Source organism: Dermacentor silvarum, chromosome 9 (assembly GCF_013339745.2).
Source record: "Dermacentor silvarum isolate Dsil-2018 chromosome 9, BIME_Dsil_1.4, whole genome shotgun sequence".
NCBI lineage: Eukaryota > Metazoa > Arthropoda > Arachnida > Ixodida > Ixodidae > Dermacentor > Dermacentor silvarum.
Genome location: NC_051162.1, coordinates 134,995,549 through 135,014,551, shown reverse-complemented (window position 1 = coordinate 135,014,551; position 19,003 = coordinate 134,995,549). Strand labels below are relative to the sequence as shown.

The following is a 19,003-nucleotide window of genomic DNA, read 5'->3' as shown; positions in this document are numbered from 1 at the left end:
GAGCTCCTGTGAGCGGCTCTTTGAACGCGTTGTATACCAACAGTTAGCACGCTTTGAAACTGCGCTACCCTGCCTCCGTTGTCGATCACTCAGCTGTCCGTCACTTGTGTGGTTCCCTTACGCCGCGCTAGATTGGAGCAGCGTGTTATCAGAGAGAGAGAGGGCGAGAAATGAAAGGCAGGGAGGTTAACCAGAGGCAAGTTTCCGGTTTGCAACCCTGCGCTGGGGTCTGCGATGCAGTGGTTGGAAAGACAGTAAAGAGACAGAGAGAGAGAGAGAGAAACAGGAACAAGCAACAGAAAAGTCGCAGTTTCACCCGAAAGGCGAAGCATCAATTGCGATAGCAACTTAGTAGAGAGCTATACGGAGTAAGGATAGTAGTTTTATCCGCTGTACAAACTTGGACATGCAGCAGCACCGGCAACACACAGCACTGTTGTCGACGCCGTCGGCGTTTTGCCCGCGTTCGTACAAAATGCGTGCGGCGTTGGTGACTGTTGCCGGAGCCTCTGATATAAATAGGCACTTGGTGCCGCAGCTAAACGTCGCCTCCCTTCCCTGCCCCCCCCCCCCACGGCCTTTCGTGCGTCAGAAGAAGGCGCGTTTGCTCTACATATATGGTGATTGTAAAGGAGGAAAGAGACGCCTACTTCTGCAGCCCTTAAGGGAGCACGGCACAGAACGCGCGTTTGTTCTCCGCCGTGCGTTCACTCCCCGTGAAAGCGCGCGTCCCTCGCTCCCTTTCACTCGCACATACAGCGTTCGGCGGCGCGCAGAGACGATTTCATCTCCATTGACGTCATACGGAACCTCACGGCGACGGCGACGGCGACGGCAACGGCGACGGCGACGGCGACGCCGACGGCAGAAATCTGCTTTGGAGTGTCCATATAATTGCTATCGCAATAAAAAGACATGTGCCAAAGCGCTCCATTATAAATCGAACCTCATGAAATCGCTAAGGTGCAAACAAAGAAAGAACGAAACAGAGGGAATGCGAGAGTTGTAGCCATCACTTTTGTAAGCGTCACCTATGTAAGGCAACCAAATCTTTTAGCTTTATTCTCATATATTAGTAATAATAATAATAAAAAAACTGTCAGCCCTTCCACTGGGGTGGAGATGGAAGACAAGCGAAGCTGTACTATGATGGGAATTATGTATTTCCAATTATGACTGTTAAGATGTGGCGGTGTAATTGGTTATTTGAACTATTAAAGAACGAGAGATGTATATGATCCGATGGTTTTCATTTATTTAGTGACCATAGGGACCATGACCTTATGGTCGCTACGGAACACCGCCACAGGGTGTACGGCAAAGGTTGGCACGTTCTTCATCAACACGAAGTTAGCGCTGTCCTGTGTCTCTGTCACGTCCCTGTCTTTTTTGAATTGCGCTAAAGGCTTAGCCAATATGAGGAGACGTCACCAACGCCGCGCGCGTTCGGTGCGAACGCGGGCAAAACGCCGCCGCCGTCGACAACAGTTGTGTGCTTTGTTTTGTGTGACCGCACACAACCGCTGTCAAAACGCTGGCTACGTGACGGAACGGTTAAACGGCGTTGTCGACACTGTTAGGGGAGAGGCGGGCGAGAGCCCAGAGAGAATTGGCGGCAGATGCCGGCAGGGCTGCGCGCATGCACTACAGTGGGTAGTAGTAGTAGTAGATGTTCGGGGTGGCAAAAGATGCATATTTCTGCAGCGGGTGAGCGGGCACGCACACGGACAGTCTAGGGTGCCTCGATGCCCTCCTCGCCCACCGCTCCCCGTGAAAGCGCGCGTCCCTCGCCCTCGCGCGCTTTCACCCTCTCATACAGCATACGGCCAATGAGAGTGTTTTTAGAAGCGAAAGCTTCATTACGCTTCCTCTGGCAGCCGTCGGCGACTCAACAATCTTCACCTTGAGAGCTAGAGGTCAAACCACAAGAGAGCATTAAGGCGCGTTTATAGTCCGACGTAATCGGCACGCGGGCGAGCGTCATGAGACGCCGGGCAATGCCCGGCGTCTCATGACGTCAAGGCTCGCCGATTGACTGACTATATGGTGAAACTTAGCGAAAGCGCCAGTGCGACTCGGACCTTCGAGACGGACTTCGTAAACAATCCGTTTGGATATGTGTGCGACGTGTGTGAAAGACTGCGGCACATGAAAGACTTGACGCCGGTAAGTAGTGTCATGCGTGAAACGTTGAGTTGAGCGGCGCCGACTTAGTGGGGTGAAACCGTGGCGTGGGTTTCTACAACGTGCAAGAACTTTCTGGTTTAGCAGAAGATTCCACTCTTTAGCGTTACCAATGGGTATCCTTACCCGCCCATGCCACCAGGTCTACCGGTTCTGAATGATGTGGCCGAACGTTTACTTTCGCCACGGATTCCCTTCGTTCAGATCCGTCGTCTAATGAACTGGAGAAATGGTCAGTTTGGTATTAAGGGACCCGTGGTGAACGTGCCGGTAGACACGCTCACCACTGCAGATCTTTACAGGGCCTGCTGGATGTGGTAAGACCTTGACGTTGCGTCTTATCATGGACGTTTACAACCGTTACTGTCGTAACCGTACCATCTCGTATGGGGATGGCCAGGAAAACAGTGCGATGAATGCGTACGTGGCCTGTGCAACAACCGGTAAAGCAGCCATTGCGTTGAACGGCGTGACCGTACATTCGGCATTCAAGATCGTTATGACCAACAGGAGAGAAGTCCGGGGACTTTCATCGAGTGATTTGAATATGTTTCGGATGCTGTTTCGTGACGTGAAGTGCATCATTGTGGATGAGGTGAGCATGCAGTCGTCAGACCTTCTCAAACAAGTGGAGATGCGCTTGAGAGAAATCAGGGCTTCGAAGATGACGGAGCCGTTCGGAGGGTTCGACGTAATCTTCTGCGGGGACCTTAGGGAGCTCCCTCCGGTGCGAGCAAGTGAGGTATACAAGAGACCGCAGAGCGGCTGAAGCGTCTACAATACGTCCGTGCTACCGTGGCACCATCTCTCATACTTCCCTTTAACCGAAGTGGGTAGACAGAGTGATGCAAAATTCTCGGGTCTCCTCACCAAGATAGGCGACGGAAAGGAGTTGAACAGCGACGAGATTCGTGTGCTTACCGATCGTTTCGTCACTCGTAAAAAGGTACAGTGCCCCATGGCAGTCCGTCTATTCTTTAGTAACAAGGACGTGGACGTCTATAATAAGATGGTTGCTGAGTCTTGTGAATACAAGCATGACAGTGTCGCCATACACGTGGTGACTGGCCATCGGAGCAGACAAGAGGAATGTGAGGCCCTCGCGACAATCGAAGACCTCAGTCGTGTAGAGAGTGGCAACCTGCCATCTGTGGTGACGTTCTGTACGAAACGGCCGTATATGCTGCTGAAGAACATTGATGTCACGGATGGCTTTGATGTCACGGAAAATATATATATATATATATATATATATATAGTAGTAACTGGATTTTTCAATGGGCCAAGCGTATTGGTCAACAGTATGGTTGGTACGCTCATGGAGGTTGAGCTTAACGTTCCAACTGTACAGACGACTCAATGGGGAACTACCATTGATCTTGTGTATCACAGACAGACAACCAATTCAAAATACTGCGTTGGGGCCATATAGACGGCAGCGTGTTACAACACTGACCACCGAGCCGTCTTTGTGGCAATAGAGAAGTAACCAGACGTTGAGCAAATATATATATATATATATATATATATATATATATATATATATATATATATATATATAGTAGTAACTGGATTTTTCAATGGGCCAAGCGTATTGGTCAACAGTATGGTTGGTACGCTCATGGAGGTTGAGCTTAACGTTCCAACTGTACAGACGACTCAATGGGGAACTACCATTGATCTTGTGTATCACAGACAGACAACCAATTCAAAAAAATAATATATATATATATATATATATATATATATATACATACACATGTGTCACATAATGCGTATACAGTGCGTGTGCCAGCAGTAACAGAATGTGCACTGTTTATTCCTGTTATATATATATATATATATATATATATATATATATATATATATATATATATATATATATATATATATATATATATATATATATGCCTACATTGACGACATCAACCATCTCCTCGACTTCGTACCAGCTACCACGACTGCACTAATCCTCCACGTGGGCGCCAACGAGTAAAATAATAGTATTTTTGTTGTTGTTAAACGTGTGAGCATTTCTTTCATAATATTTTCACCGGGTTCGGCGCAAACTCCTAATTGACTATACTATATCGCCATGAACCCTGCAAGGTCCACGTTTGACAACATCTCATGGAAATTCCCCAGGAACCTCACTTCTACAGTTGTAATCGGGGACTCTCAAGTTAAGTACTTGCATCAGCACTTCGACCCTAACTGCGAAAGCACCCCCGCATTCATCACCAAGACTGGAGCCTACATTGACGACATCAACCATCTCCTCGACTTCGTACCAGCTACCACGACTGCACTAATCCTCCACGTGGGCGCCAACGAGTAAAATAATAGTATTTTTGTTGTTGTTAAACGTGTGAGCATTTCTTTCATAATATTTTCACCGGGTTCAGCGCAAACTCCTAATTGACTATATATATATATATATATATATATATATATATATATATATATATATATATACAGTGTTCTACACGTTCCTCTAAAACAGGAACGAAAGCTCGTTCCTCGTTCCTGCCCAATTTTGAAACGAGTTCCCGTTACAAGTTCCTTTAATGCGAAAGGAACGCGTTCCAGTTACACTTCGAAAATTGGAACGTGTCGTTACATTGACGTTACATTTTATTTTTTAAATTAAAATCAGTGTCGGATAATCCTGGAGCGAAATAAAGTCAGCAATTTAACACTCATATCGAACTACTTATATTGTACGAATTTGAACATCGTCGGCCGCAGATTATCTGGAGATAAAAAGAATCCAAATAAACGCTCCTAGACAAATTTTTTCAGGGAGCCCCGAACATACTTTAGACACGTCTAACTGCAACTTTGGTGCTCGTCGATTACAGGTGCAACAGATATGGCACTTTCCATTTCGGTCTTCAAACACGCAGTCAGTATACTGCGCTTCAGGTGTGCAAATGGAAAGTTACTCGCATGCACCAATATAGTTTTCTCGCAGAAGAAACAATACGAAAGGAACATAACATCGAAAGGAACAATACATAGGTATTTAATGAATGCTGATTCAATATTGCTGTTTGAGTGGGTAAAAATATCCATAATACAAATTCACAACTTAGTGAAGTCCCTTGTTTGAACTCAGCAATATAACGGAGAACTCACGAAAAAAATTAGAGGCAGCTTCTTCGCACTAGTGGTGCGAAGGCTGGGCAAACAGCGAAGCTGGCGACGCCACCTAGCTTTATCTCGGTTCGGCCAAGTTTTTACGAGGTTATACTTCGAGACTGGGCAACGTCTCGAAATGCCATTAACCGCAACATCATTAATATTGACCGCTGCCACTTACCAGATTGAAGGTAAATGAGTAAAAAGTTTTCTCAGAGTGTAGTTGATGAAAAGCGCAAGTGACATTTACAAAATAGCTGTATATATGCAGTGAACATTGGTGAGCTTGGCTTCATAACACAAAAAGCTGGCTTAACTGGTATAAGTGGCGTAGCGAGTCTGACGCTTGACTGCTAAGCATTCTTCGAAGGCTTAGGTAAAGCATTCGACTTAATAGAGGCAGCTGGAGCCCCTTTACGTCTTTCATAGTCAAGTCACCACCACATCACTTCATGGTAGACACTGCAACACGCATACCAATACTTTGCGAAAGCCATCACGCTTTCCTTGCGGTATCGTAAAAACTGCATAGCCATCATCACGCTTCTTGCTGCAGTTATATGCACGGCTTAGTGCCAGCAGACAGTGCTCGAAACAGCGTGCAATGTTAGCGCGCGACGTTCTCTATACGCCGAGCCAGCCGAGCTGAGGCGCAAAATGGCTCGAACGAAAAGGCAAAACACAAGCAAAACGCAAGCTCCGCTCGTTTCCAAGCGCAACGGCAGGGAGACCAATCATCGTGCAGGAAAACGCGCCCAAGGCCGTCTTTCGCGGAGGGGACTCGCGAGGGGCGAGGAGGTCGCGCGCCGGCGACAAAGTACAAAGAGTGGCGGTACTTTCCTACATCAAGGGACTTATAGGGTGCCTCGATGCCAGCGCCGCCGGCGGCGCTGGGCATCGAGGCACCCTACAAGGGCGTTCGTTCCCGACGCGCGCTCTCTCTCTCTCATCCGTAGCTAGGGGCGCTACGGTATAGTGCCTAGAATATACTGTAAGTATATTCTAGGCACTATAGCTACGGTGCACAAGGGCGTTCATTCCCGACGCGTGCTCTCTCTCTCTCTCATCCGTAGCTAGGGGCGCTGCGGTGCACAAGGGCGTTCATTCCCGACGCGCGCTCTTTCCCTCTCGTCCGTAGCTCTGGTTTACCCGAATGATCCCCCGGTGCTTCGCCCACTCATCATCATTCACGTAGTGGATATGCGGTGATTTTTTTTTTTCATGCCATCTATCCAAGCAAACGAAAACTAAAAAAAAACACTCGCACTTTATCACAGAGGCGACTATATAACAGCATGACCCGAGATTTAACAACCTTTTATGATAATATCACGGCTGACTTCTATTTTCGTTCACTTGAGTCTAAGTGCATGGTTACTGTTTAAATCTGAATTTTTGCGTCTAGTTAAAAATACGTTTCCACCATAACAATTGCTGAACGGAAACAATCCCCGTGGTTTAATAGCACACTAAAACGTCTAAACAAGAAAAAAACGTCTGTTTCGTTCCGCAAACTCTTCTCAATCCGAACTTAAGTGGTATAACCAATAATAAGCAATAAGCAATACGACAAGCAGGTCGCGGAGGCCAAACATGTTTTTTTTTTCAACCACGTTGCCCTTTATGTTTCTGTTACGTCTGTGCAGCAGGTTGTGGCTGCCGACGATTTATTACAAACAAGGAAACATGAACATATTAAGCAGCATAGCTTAGGCGTTGGAGTCAACAACGTTCGATGCCAAGCTCGCGCTCGTGCCATCTCGTCCCGTGCATTCGCGCGCGCACTTCGTTGTCGTCTTCTTCTAGAGTGACATGTCAGTTTCACAATAGCCTGAAACATTTCTGGCAATGCATTAACCCCCAATGGTCCAACACTGTTTTTCTCCGTCACAGTTCTGGCTCCGCAGTCCCCGAAACCGAGGTCGCTGATGCTTTAAACACTGCTTTCTGTTCTGTTTTCACTAATGACTACCCTGAAACTCTTCCTGTATTGCCACCTTATACTTATCCCTCCATGGCAAACATTACTTTTGACGTGAACGGAATTGTTAAAATTATTGATTCATTAAATTCGTCTTCGTGTGGTACTGACGGCATTAACTCCAAGGTATTAAAAATCACTAAGCACATCAGTAGTCTTTTTCTAACGCTGATATTTCAACAATCTCTCACAACTAGATCAGTCCCCACTGACTGGAAAGTCGGTAAAATTATTCCAATTTTTAAAAAAGGAGACCGTACAAATCCTAGCAGCTATCGTCCAATTTCCATCACCAGTGTTTGTTCTAAACTCATGGAGCACGTCATACATTCACACATTGCCACTTTTCTGTCAGATGTCAATTTCTTTCGTCCTAACCAGCACGGATTTCGCAAAGCTCATTCTTGCGACACTCACCTTGCTCAACTGAGCTCAACATTCTCATCTCGATCGCAACATCCCCATCGACGTTCTATTTTTGGACTTCGAAAAAGCTTTCGATAAAGTGTCACACATCCTTCTCCTGCGTAAACTCTCCCACCTCAACCTTCAACCAGACATTGTTAATTGCATCCGTGAATTTCTAACTCATCGCTTTCAATTTGTTTCCGCTAACTCGATCGCTTCAACGTTATCCCCTGTTCTATCTGGTGTGCCCCAAGGCTCTGTTCTTGGGCCTCTCCTCTTTCTCATATATATTAATGACCTTCCACTTAAATTATCATCGAACATTCGCCTTTTTGCGGATGATTGCGTTTTATACTGTCAAATAACAAATGCTTTAAACTGTACCGCTCTTCAGGTATACCTCCTCCAAATACAGGCATGGTGCAGCAAATGGTGCATGTCCCTCAACGTCAGTAAGTGTTCCCACGTATCCTTTCATCGACGTCGTAATTATGTAGCGCCTTCATACTCCCTTTACAACTGTACCTTAACTCAGTGTGAGACATTCAAATGCCTGGGAATGCTTATTTCGAGCGATTTAACTTGGACCCACCATATTAACCAGTTAACTAATTCCTGCAATCGATTACTAGGTTATCTACGCCGTAACTTGTCTTCAGCATCTCCCTCAGTCAAACTACTTGAATATAAAACCGTAATCCGTTCTAAACTAGAATATATGCCTGTGCTGTCTATGACAACCACCAGGCTAATATGATTAATTCCCTTGAATCGGTTCAGAACCGTGCTGCCAGGTTCATTCTATGACTACTCCTATAATACAAGTGTCTCAGCCTTAAAATCCCGGTTGTGTCTTCCCTCGCTCACCTCCCGCCGCAAAAGTGCTCGTCTTTTTTTTATTTTTCAGGTTCTTTCATTCGCTACCCACCGGCAACCAAATCATTCCAGCGCATCGTTTCTCCCGCCATACGCATCACATTGCTGTGTATCTACCACGCGCCCATTCCACCACGTATCAGCGTTCTTTTTTTCTGCACACAGCCTGCTGAATGGAATACCGTACTTCCTTCTGACATCGCCCTCATCACCAACATTTCCCGTTTCAAAGCTGCTATTGAAGACCATCTTTCAAGTCACGCCACCCAACCTGTTCCGCCATTTTTCTACGTGCTCACCCCTCACGTAATGTCCCGTTCTGGGACCTTTGAGGTATCATGAATAAATAAATAAATGGATAAATGACGCATACGATACTGTAATCAATTATGGATTGACACAAATTACGCGAACGAAGGAACAGAAATTTTTGGGAGTCTGGTTCCATGAAAACATGACCTGGAATACACACATATTACATGTGACCTCAAACGTTGCCAAAGCCATAGGTTGCATTCGGATAATTAATTCTTTAATACCGCTGTGGCTTAAGAGAAACCTTTATTACTTATTAGTCTATTCAAAACTTGCATACTGTACTTTAGTCTCGGGGACATTTACTGACTGCAACTACAATAAATAAGACCTGCAAAAAAAAAAGGGTACTGCGTCTATTCGAAAATTATATAGGAGACATACGCGAATTACGTACGCCGGAATAATTCATTAAACGTAACATGTTAAAAGCCAATCAGATATCTCTATTTAAGCTAATGCAGCATATACACAATAGAAATGCTTTTAAAGAATACACTGCTACCGAAAGTGACAGATATAAATTGAGAAAAGTTGACCGTCGACTACCTAAAGTAAGGACAAATTATTAAAAGCAGACCGTGCATTATTAAATTACGTCTTTCCTGAATAAATATGAAGACGGTTAGCTGGAGTGATTCAGCAAAAAATTAAAGCGTATGTTCAAGATTCATCTCATAACAAACTGAAGTCGGAATGTGACCATCTCCAAGCTAGAAAAATGTACTAATTACTACTGTGTTCCATAACACTTTAAATGTGTAATTAATGTAAATAAGTGACATTTACAATTCCTCCTGTTACTTCAGTTTGCTTTAGGATATGGTACTGTAATATACCATTGTTGTAGCACTTGGATTTTCTGCAATATTGAGTGTATAATATACTCCTTTATTGCTAAGAAATTTAGAAATTTTCTTTGTGTAACTCTACACATGTGAAGAAAGGTAAATATTTTTTCATCACTGTGATCATCACTTTAATTTTTGCATCATTTTTTGTTTGTGTGTAGCTCTGGACGTTTTATTTGTGATTTATTTCTTGTATTGCACTTGTTGCGAACTGTGCAGGGCAGAGGCCACCGTCAGGTGATTGAAGCCTTTAGCCTCTGTCTCCTCAGGCAAGACCTGAAATAAAAATGAAATTGAAAATTGTATAGTGATTGACCCCACTATTGCATTTTCTTTGGATATCACAGGTTCTATACTCGTAGTATGTTGTACGCGTGTAGCTCATGTCTAGCGTTGTTATATGTTGTGATGTGCCTTGTTGTGTAGATATAAATGAATGTATGTGCGTGCTTTCAGACTCCATTGTACACTTTCACTTGTTCACGAAACTGCGTGTCTCTCTCGCGTCCCCCCCCCCCTCCCCCCCCCCCTTTTTTTTTTTTACTTTCTTCTGTGGGTTCAATGTACAGGTTTGTGCTATTTCACTGTCGCCAGTGCATATCACTTTCTTGTGCTTTTAATTTTGTTTGCCCTGCGAGAAGGAGTAGCCGGCGATAATAATGGTGGCCCACTAATAATAGTGGGCCGGCCGTGGTCAAAAGTGGTGGGCACGGGTCTGCATCCCGAGTCTAGCTGTACCCTATACGCGTCGAAAGCGGGGGAGTCATAGCAGAGCAGCCGTCAAATTTCGGCAACAAATTGCACACTTGTAAGCCTTATAACTCCTCATGAGCACAGGTTTGAGTTTGGTGGAATGTAAGTATACTATGGCAGAGTGAGCTCTCTCAAGCTGCTACCACTCCCGCTCGGATCGACAAACGTACTGCCTAGCTACGCTTCTTTGAATTAACGCCGAAATGGCCAAATTAAGCTCCGATTGCTTCACTGCGTGGGGCGACACATGCATGATTCGGGGCTTCTTTCTTCTACACAACGATACCAAAGTAAGGCGCGTGGGTAGTACGATCGCGGAGATAAAAGCGATATTGTGTAGCATAATATGTATTCGTTGCATACATGTAGCGTTACATGTGGTTTTAGCAAGCGACTCCCCTATATACTCACTTAAATGAAGACGTTTCATGTCAAAATCGCTACTCTCATTCTAGTAGCTAGCGCTACCGCCTTAAATCATGATGAACGCAACTCACCGAAGTGTTCAGCATTCGCACTCGTGTATAAAATTTCATGGAACAAAATAAGCCCGTTTTCCGGCCTGTTCATCATGCTCAACAATAAGAAAAACCTTAACATGAGGCGGCCTACATAAAAGGTACCCAAGAACAATCGGCTACAGATAGCAACGGAGTCTTGAGCAGGCAACCTGGGCAACCTTGTTTCCGCCTGCACTCATGGATTAACTTACCCCCATTCCAGTCTCTACGCATGCTCCCGAGACTCTGTCGGTTTGTTCACTGAATCTCCACTTGAACGCACTTAAGATTATTTGCATTACGTCTCATCGAATACACGCTCACGGGTTACAGGTTTTGTGGGGCTATGCCCCACAAAGCGGACGCCATTTGGAAAAAAAAAAAGAATGCAATTAGTACAAAACCCCAGCACTGGACTTGCAGCACGTGCCTTAGTCCAACCGCCTGAACTAGAGAGTACTGGCCTTAGGTTTAGGCGCTAGCTTCCTCTACTACGGCTATCCTCATAATTAGGTCATGGATTCGGCAGGTAAAACCCCGGAATATTTTTTAGAGAGTATTAGCCTGACATCAGTCGTCCGATTTCACTTTCACCTGGAACTGTGCGGCTCCGCTGGCGGTAAGTCGTTTTCGGCGGGAGACATGTTTGTAAGGGGGTTCGTCACTGACGGCTCCAATTTCCATCGCCGTGGTGGCTTGACGCCACTGGTGTGTGGAAGCTGTGCGCATGGTCTGCACTTGTTTGTACGGCTGGTTCATGAATTAAAAGATCACTAAGGAGTGTGGCAGCAGGGCAGAGAAAGTTAACCACTTCAGGCCGATGTATGAACGCAGTTCGGCGTAACTGCGCGATGGAAACTTCACGCAGTCAGCGTATATGCCTGCCAAGATTATTTTAACAGCGGAGCTGTTTAAGCCGGCCGTAATGTGTGCCGCCTGCCACTGCGTTGCCTAGCAACCACCTCGCGGAAGCGTCGCGCGCTATGCTCGGGAGAGTGAAAGAGAAAATGAGAGAGAGAGAGAGAAACAAATTGTAGCAGCACCAACGAGGCAACGCGCAGAGGTGCTGCCGACGCCATTCGCGCTTCTCCGTTTCCCCGCATTAGCGCGAACGCTCGCGGTGTCCGTGACTAGGGTGCCTCGATGCCAGCGCCGCCGTTCAGGGTGGTGCCATCCTTTGACCGCCCCCACGCCGCCGCTTTCTCACTGCGACGCCATATTGAATCACAGCGAGCGGTTGCGATTGCTTGGTGCCGGTGCTTAGTTCGAGACACAGTGCGCGCGGATGCTTCGCTGACACTTCTACTTGCTGGACAGTGTTCAGCTGCATGAATGACAAGCTTGTCAAGTGCATCGAGTCGACATGACGGGCTGTTGTGTTCCCAAGTGCACCGGATCGACGCGTAAAGGGCTTCGTTGTTTACGCTTCCCCCGGGACCCAGAGCGAAGGAAGAGATGGGAAGCCCAAGTAAAGCGGTATCACTGGAAGGCAACGGATAGCTCCTACATTTGCGAGGTAAGTGTCAAGAAAGTTTAGACTATCGCATCGTGTTTTTCATTTAAATAATCGCTCACGTACCTACGTTCGCTCACGAACTAAGCACTGCACCGATGCTGTCTGAGTAGCCTATGGTTTGCGAGCGCGCGTCGCTTAGGCTTTTGCCGTTTTGATCGGCGCAGTCTATGCGAGTAGTACCCTTATTTTAAGAACTGACGAAAATTCTTCGCCGCGAAATAGTCTTACATTAGCTAGAAATCGTCATGTAAACCACCTATTTTACTTTATCACGGGAAGCACACATCGTGTGTGTCTCTTGTTTCTTTCTTTTTTTTTTCTCTCTTTCTTTTTTCGCTACTGGTTATTTGGGACTAAAGAACGCAGTGCTTCTTCTGGGGAGAGCGGCTGTTGTGTACGTGGCAAGCGAAGCATTGTGATTTTCTGATTTCTCAGAAGATATCTTGCGTATCTCAGGTTGTTAGGTTATATAGCTGATTTTTTAGACGAATATATTTGTAGCCTGGTGCTCCTAAGCCGATGGTCATTCGTGCTCATTCCCAATCGTAGTGGGTACTGTGACGGTCTTTAAATGCCTGTGCACAGTATGCCCAGGTGTAGTAGAGTTAAGGGGCATCATGGGACCAAAATGTTTCAGCGCTTTCTTGCATGGTGTCTGTTGTAGCCTGTGCATTTCTTCGAAACGTGTGAAGCGAGGTAATACAGCATTGCTTCTGCTAAAATTTATTTTTAAGCACTGTAATGGGTTCTCTGTATTTACAAGGCAACTTTTCATATCAATAATCACTTTTGTTGTTTTACCTGTACTTATAAACACTTTGAAGAGGACCAGTACGAGGGAAATCGACAGGATGGGCGCCGCCTGTTAAAGTCAACAGCATTACATCATCACGGACTATATTTTCGAAGTGAAAAACATTGCTAATCTGTATTTGACTGTCTTAGTTTCATTTACGGTTTTTGTACGCGATATGTATGCAGTGTTGTATATTTTTTCAATGTAGTTATCAGTGTTCTAATGGTTATTTATAAAATGTTCTGTACTCAGCCATCGATGTGTTTGGCTGATGCGACGTATTCGATGGTAGCTGATGTATTCTGGCTGGATATCTTGATTAATATTACCCGCGGTTGCGTTTTCTTGTTTGCATTCTTGTTTTAGATTTATATTGTGTGTAATAAGGTTGATGTACTCACTTGAAATCCCCCCCCCCCCCCCCCCATGTAATGAATAAATTAAAAAACTCTCCCTATCCCGCATTGTGTGTGTCGAGCCTACCTTGCGATTTTTTTTATCTAGTCTTTCAACACAACATTAAGGCGCCACACAGTACATATAATTTTTCATGTACATATCTCTTTCATGATTGACTGTACTAGACATTACTAAGTAAATGTATTTTGTGCATCGTTTGGTTTCTTGTGTGTACTACGCAAGATTGACACAGACAAGTTACGTTACATGTTTCTCTACAGCACTAACTAAACCTTATTTTCACATCGCAGTTATTTTTACACCAGCTTAATCCTGTCAGCACACACTTTTGTGGGCAAAAGAAAGCAAAATTTCGCGTAGATATCGTCAAATAATTGCAACGAACGCGAAGAGCACGCGCAACGCAAGGGAAACTAACCGCCGTGCGCGAGTGGCTGACTACGGTAAAGGAGGCGTGACGTGTAAACCAAAATACAACAGCGAAAAAGAAAAACTTCCACAAACAGGGGGGTCGCAAACCTTATATACCTAGCATCGAAGCGCAAAAAAAAAAGAAATAGTGCGTATTTCAAACATGCACACGACATATTAAATGTGATTGAATTAGGCAACTTGGGGCATGTTCCCGGCGCCATACATTTACGTCTCCGACCTTCGACGAGTTAACGGCTATTGGTTATAAAGATGTGCAGATGCGATACCGATAAAAAAAATCACAGCATATCCACGGGGTGAATGATGATGAGTGGGCGAAGCTCCGGAGGGAATCATCGGATCGCCCGCTTAAGGGGACGCTAGCACAAACGCGTTAGAAACGTGCAGTACTCTCTAGTAAGGGGGAGCGGCCACAGCGTCTTACGCATCCATTTACACATGCCGGAACGTGCACCGCGTTTGCCGACGCCATCACATGACTGCTGAGAGAGTATACCCCCCGTATTCATAAACGCTTCTCGACTTGAACTTGACTTGCCACCGCCTTGGGCAGCGCGTTCGAAACGCGTTGAAGGTAAGGCGGAGAGGCCACAGCGTCTTACACCAGCTTCTTACACGGGCCGTAACGCGTTAGCACAAACGCATTAGAAACGCGCTAGAAACGCGGCCTTTCGTTAATGTTGGGTATTTATTGCCATCGTGGTGCGTGTGTCTATGTGCGCTTCGTGGCGTAGTAGGCTAACGCCGCGCGCTCGGAAGCGAGGGATCCCTGGTTCGATTCCGCGCTACGGACACAAGTTCGGAATTTTTAGGGGCGAAGCTCCTTAGGGTGTGGGTCTGTCCCTCCTCTGTCGTAGTAGGTAGCCACGTCTACTTTTATGAGAAAAAAAAAATTCCGAGAGTTGTGGCCGTAGCGGAATCGAACCAGGGACCCCTCGCTTCTGAACGCGTGGCGCTAACCACTACGCCACGAAGCGCACATGGACAGACGCACCACGATGGCAATAAATACCCAACATTAACGAAAGACTGCGCGTTTCTAACGCGTTTGTGCTAGCGCGTTACGGCCCTTGCAAGAAGCTGGTGTAAGACGCTGTGGCCTCTCCGCCTTACCCCCGTATTCATAAACGCTGATGGCGTCGGCAAACGCGGTGCATGTTCCGGCATGTGTAAACGGCTGCGTAAGACGCTGTGGCCTCTTCCCCTTAGAGTACTGCACGTTTCTAACGCGTTTGTGCTAGCGTCCCCGTAAGCGGGAGATGGTGCAATTATAATGAAGGGCGCTGTTATAAAATAGGAATGACGTCACATATGGCGCGTGTCATTGGTGGAAGTCAATCGTTCGATTTAGTGCGGCGAGACTGGGCGAATTACACGGAAGATTCACGGTTTACCGATGATTCCCTCCGGAGCTTCGCCCACTCATCATCATCCCCCCGTGGATATGCGGTGTTTTTTTTTTCCTCATTTTTCTCAGACTGGTTACACACTACTACTACTACGACGGGGACGGAACGGGTGCCGCTATAAGGAGCTTCGCTCCTAAAAAATCCTCATCAGCGCAAAGCACTTGGAAGCGCGCCGCGAGTAACACTATTTATGAACGCAAGCGTAGCTGAGTCTGAGCTCGTGTGATTCAATATGGCGGCGCCAGCGGGGTTGTCTCCACCCTGAACGGCGGCGCTGGCATCGAGGCACCCTATCGATGATGATGATGATTTATTGGCATCCCCTTTGAAACGGGGCTACAATGTACTAGTAGTACACTGTACTACCTTCTAGTACAGTGTAACGGGGCGGCGACAAATAGTCACCTAGCCTGCTTGACTGCAGCAGGCGCCTCTGGCGGCGGCTCGGCCGAGCCCCCACCAGCTGCGCGCTATTGCGCATGCGCCGTGACGTCATCCCGGCATGTCGTCTGCTGCGCGCCGCCCGTACACTGTGCATAGCTTTCGCCCCCCTTCCCCTACGTGTGCTCGGACGGCAAGTGCTTCGCGAGGCGTTCCCCAATGCCACGGACCACGAGGAAATGCTTATACACTTCGTGCAACTTAGCATCCCTTCGTATAGCCAGGACCAGCTAGGAACCAATCAACTCCGCTGTGTTTTTAGCCTTGCGCCACTATAGTGCAAGCTACCCCATTTTTTTTGCTCCGTCACTGACTGGGTAGCAGAGCCACCACGAGAGACGGGAAAGGCTCTTTATTTCTACTGAGTACAAAAAAAAAAAAAAAAATGGCGGGCCATTTCCACCCTGCGAAAATCGATGTCCAGCGAAGCTGTTGAAAACCACCACTACAACTGCTGAGGGGTGTACGCGATGCTTTATTGCTTTAGAGTAATGGGAGTGATGGTAATTTTGGCAGCACGCCGCCACTGGTTGTATTGCCGTTTCTTTTCCCTTTGCCACTCCTCGCATTCACGCTGCTCCTCGGGAGTCCTAAACATGCGTTGCCTACCCATAGCGGTGCTGCAACAACAATGAAGTCAGTTGCTAGGCTGGTTCAGGGCAGTGACGTCACTCCCCACGTCGCAAGCTGACGTCGTCGCGGCAGCTTGCGCAACAGTAATATTTACCACGAAACGTATGCGGGGAGCGCTACGTGCTTCGCATTGTTATCAGGAGCGTCTTACAATCAATGGTGTGGTATGGATGCTTGTTTTGTGCTTTATTGAAACGACTGCTGTGCTGTATGTTGTACGCGTGATACCAAATGCATGCACTTTTCGCCTCAATCACTGGAGGTTTTCTTTTTTTTTTTTTTTTTTCGTGAGGATGCGCCGCCAAAAATGCCGACCAACTAGAGGCTAACAGCTTCGCTGTAAAATGAACATCAAGACTTGCGTGAACCGTTATGGAAAACCACGGCCCCTGTGATGCTGACAAGGACTCTGCACGAAGAGCCGAGAAGTTTGTCACAGGTAGTGTACCATAAAAAACAACCTCTGCTCCTGGTTAGTGGAAATGTTTCGTCTTCGCAATTTACTACCAGACTTCAAAATTTCCACTAAAGGAGGAGCCATCCATCAAGTCATGAACGTCATTTCACGCCATCTTCGGAGCACCCTCTGGTGAATCGCGACCGTGACACTGAGCAGCTCTCGCTTGCTGAACATTTTCAAAGCGCACATTCACTGCCAATTTGACCCGTGTTGTCATGATGACGTAGTGAATTATAAGTCATCTTCTTGGTAATTCAGTAGTGGAGTAGTGAATGACGCATTCATTTTTCGAAACATTTGGGCCTGAGAGCTGCTTCAAGTTAATTAACCGGCTCTTATCCTCTGCTTCAGTGATGTAGAAAGAGAGACAGAGCGAGAGAGAGAAAGAGAGAAAGAGAGACAAGCAGGAGAGTAAAAAAAAAAAAAAAAAAAAAAAAAAACACTGCATGGATAGTGGATTATGGTCTGTGGGCAGAAATAAAATAATGCATGTCTGTGGAAGCTTCTCTGCAAGCATGCAGTTTTCTGATTGCAAGCTTTCAGACTGGTATATCAGTAGAGAAAGGCAGCATTGCGTAGCTGCTTGCGTCAAGAAGGCCAGTGTTTATTGCATAAAGAGCTGATCCAGGAGGGCAGCTACACAAATGACTATTGAAACAGAGACGTTACCTGAATCAGCCTCACCGTTTTCATATGCGCAACCATTAAGGGCGCGCATCACGATGTTGCGAGCAAGGGCGCTCTCCTGCATGCACATCCGAGAGACAAAGACAGCGAGAGTGCCAGAGAGTGCTCGCAATTTGAGGCAGGGGCAACAAGGTCGCGTCGCCATTAAGCAAGAGCGGGGGGAAAGCAAACTGAAGGAATAAAACCGAGAGTGCGTTTCGCAAGGCGCGAAATAACGACCGCCGCACTCGGAGAAGGCCTCCTGATTCGCCCTCGTTTTGGAGAGAATTGTTGTTCCTTTTTCTTCGGAAGCAACGGAATCACCGGACCATTTCGAAGCAGCTTAGCCGCCCTGCCAGTGCACTTACGCAAGCGTGAGCAGATTGGCCGCAGCGAAAGGCAGCCAGGCACTGTTAACCCAGAGAAGATGGGCGCACGAATCGCGCCAAGAGGGGGAAAAGCGGCACGTGGTTGCGTAGGCACGCAAGCCGCCCCAAGGAACGTTTGCACGGCTGCTGCCGCGAAGGAGAGGAGGGCGGGGGAAGGGAAGCGGACGTCGCGTTCGTTAATTTCTCCTCACTTATTTGTTTCCTTCAGAAGAGCTGCAGCGTGAGTCAGGAACCGGACCGCTCGAGGGCGGACCACGGTGAAGATGCAGCGGCAATCTTCTCTGCCGAGGAGCTATTATCAGCGCCATTAAGTGGACTCGCATAAAATAAGGCCTGTTGCACCTTCTCTCCGGCGATTGTTGCAGGCAGAGAGGGCGATGGGAGAAAGTAGGAAAATGGTTCTTGAGGACACGGTCTCTCCTTCTACCTGACGAGGAAAACTGGCTGCGCTCCTGGGGAAAGACCCGCTGCGGCGCAGCGATCGACGCGGCGTCTTCTCGAGGAATTTTGTTTTCAACGCACTGCTGGGAACGAGAGAAAGAAAAACAAAGCCGTTACGATCTTTCGGCCGAGATGCCTCGCCAGGTGTCGGCCACTGCAGAAGTCTTTGATGAGGGTGCATCAAAAAGGGCGCCGTCGCCACGGTGACTGCAGGCTCGCGCGGCCCGAAAGAAATGAAACAACACGCTCGGGTTGACACGACAAAAGTGAAAGGCAAACAACGTTATTGGAGGATTCGCGGGGCGTCCATGACAACGGGGGCCAGGGTCGCACAGAGAGGCAGATCTTAAAGGAAAAGCAGTGCTGCCTTCCTAAAGCAGTCGCTACC

The 19,003-nt window shown here is 46.9% G+C and overlaps 1 long non-coding RNA gene across 1 annotated transcript; it reads left to right on the top strand.

Moving 5' to 3' along the window:
• Positions 1 to 1,704: 1,704 nt before the first annotated feature.
• Positions 1,705 to 10,222, top strand: LOC125940052 (uncharacterized). Its single transcript, XR_007463274.1, has 3 exons — positions 1,705 to 2,166; positions 8,109 to 8,166; positions 8,622 to 10,222. It is a non-coding gene; the product is annotated as an uncharacterized LOC125940052 (long non-coding RNA).
• Positions 10,223 to 19,003: the final 8,781 nt, after the last annotated feature.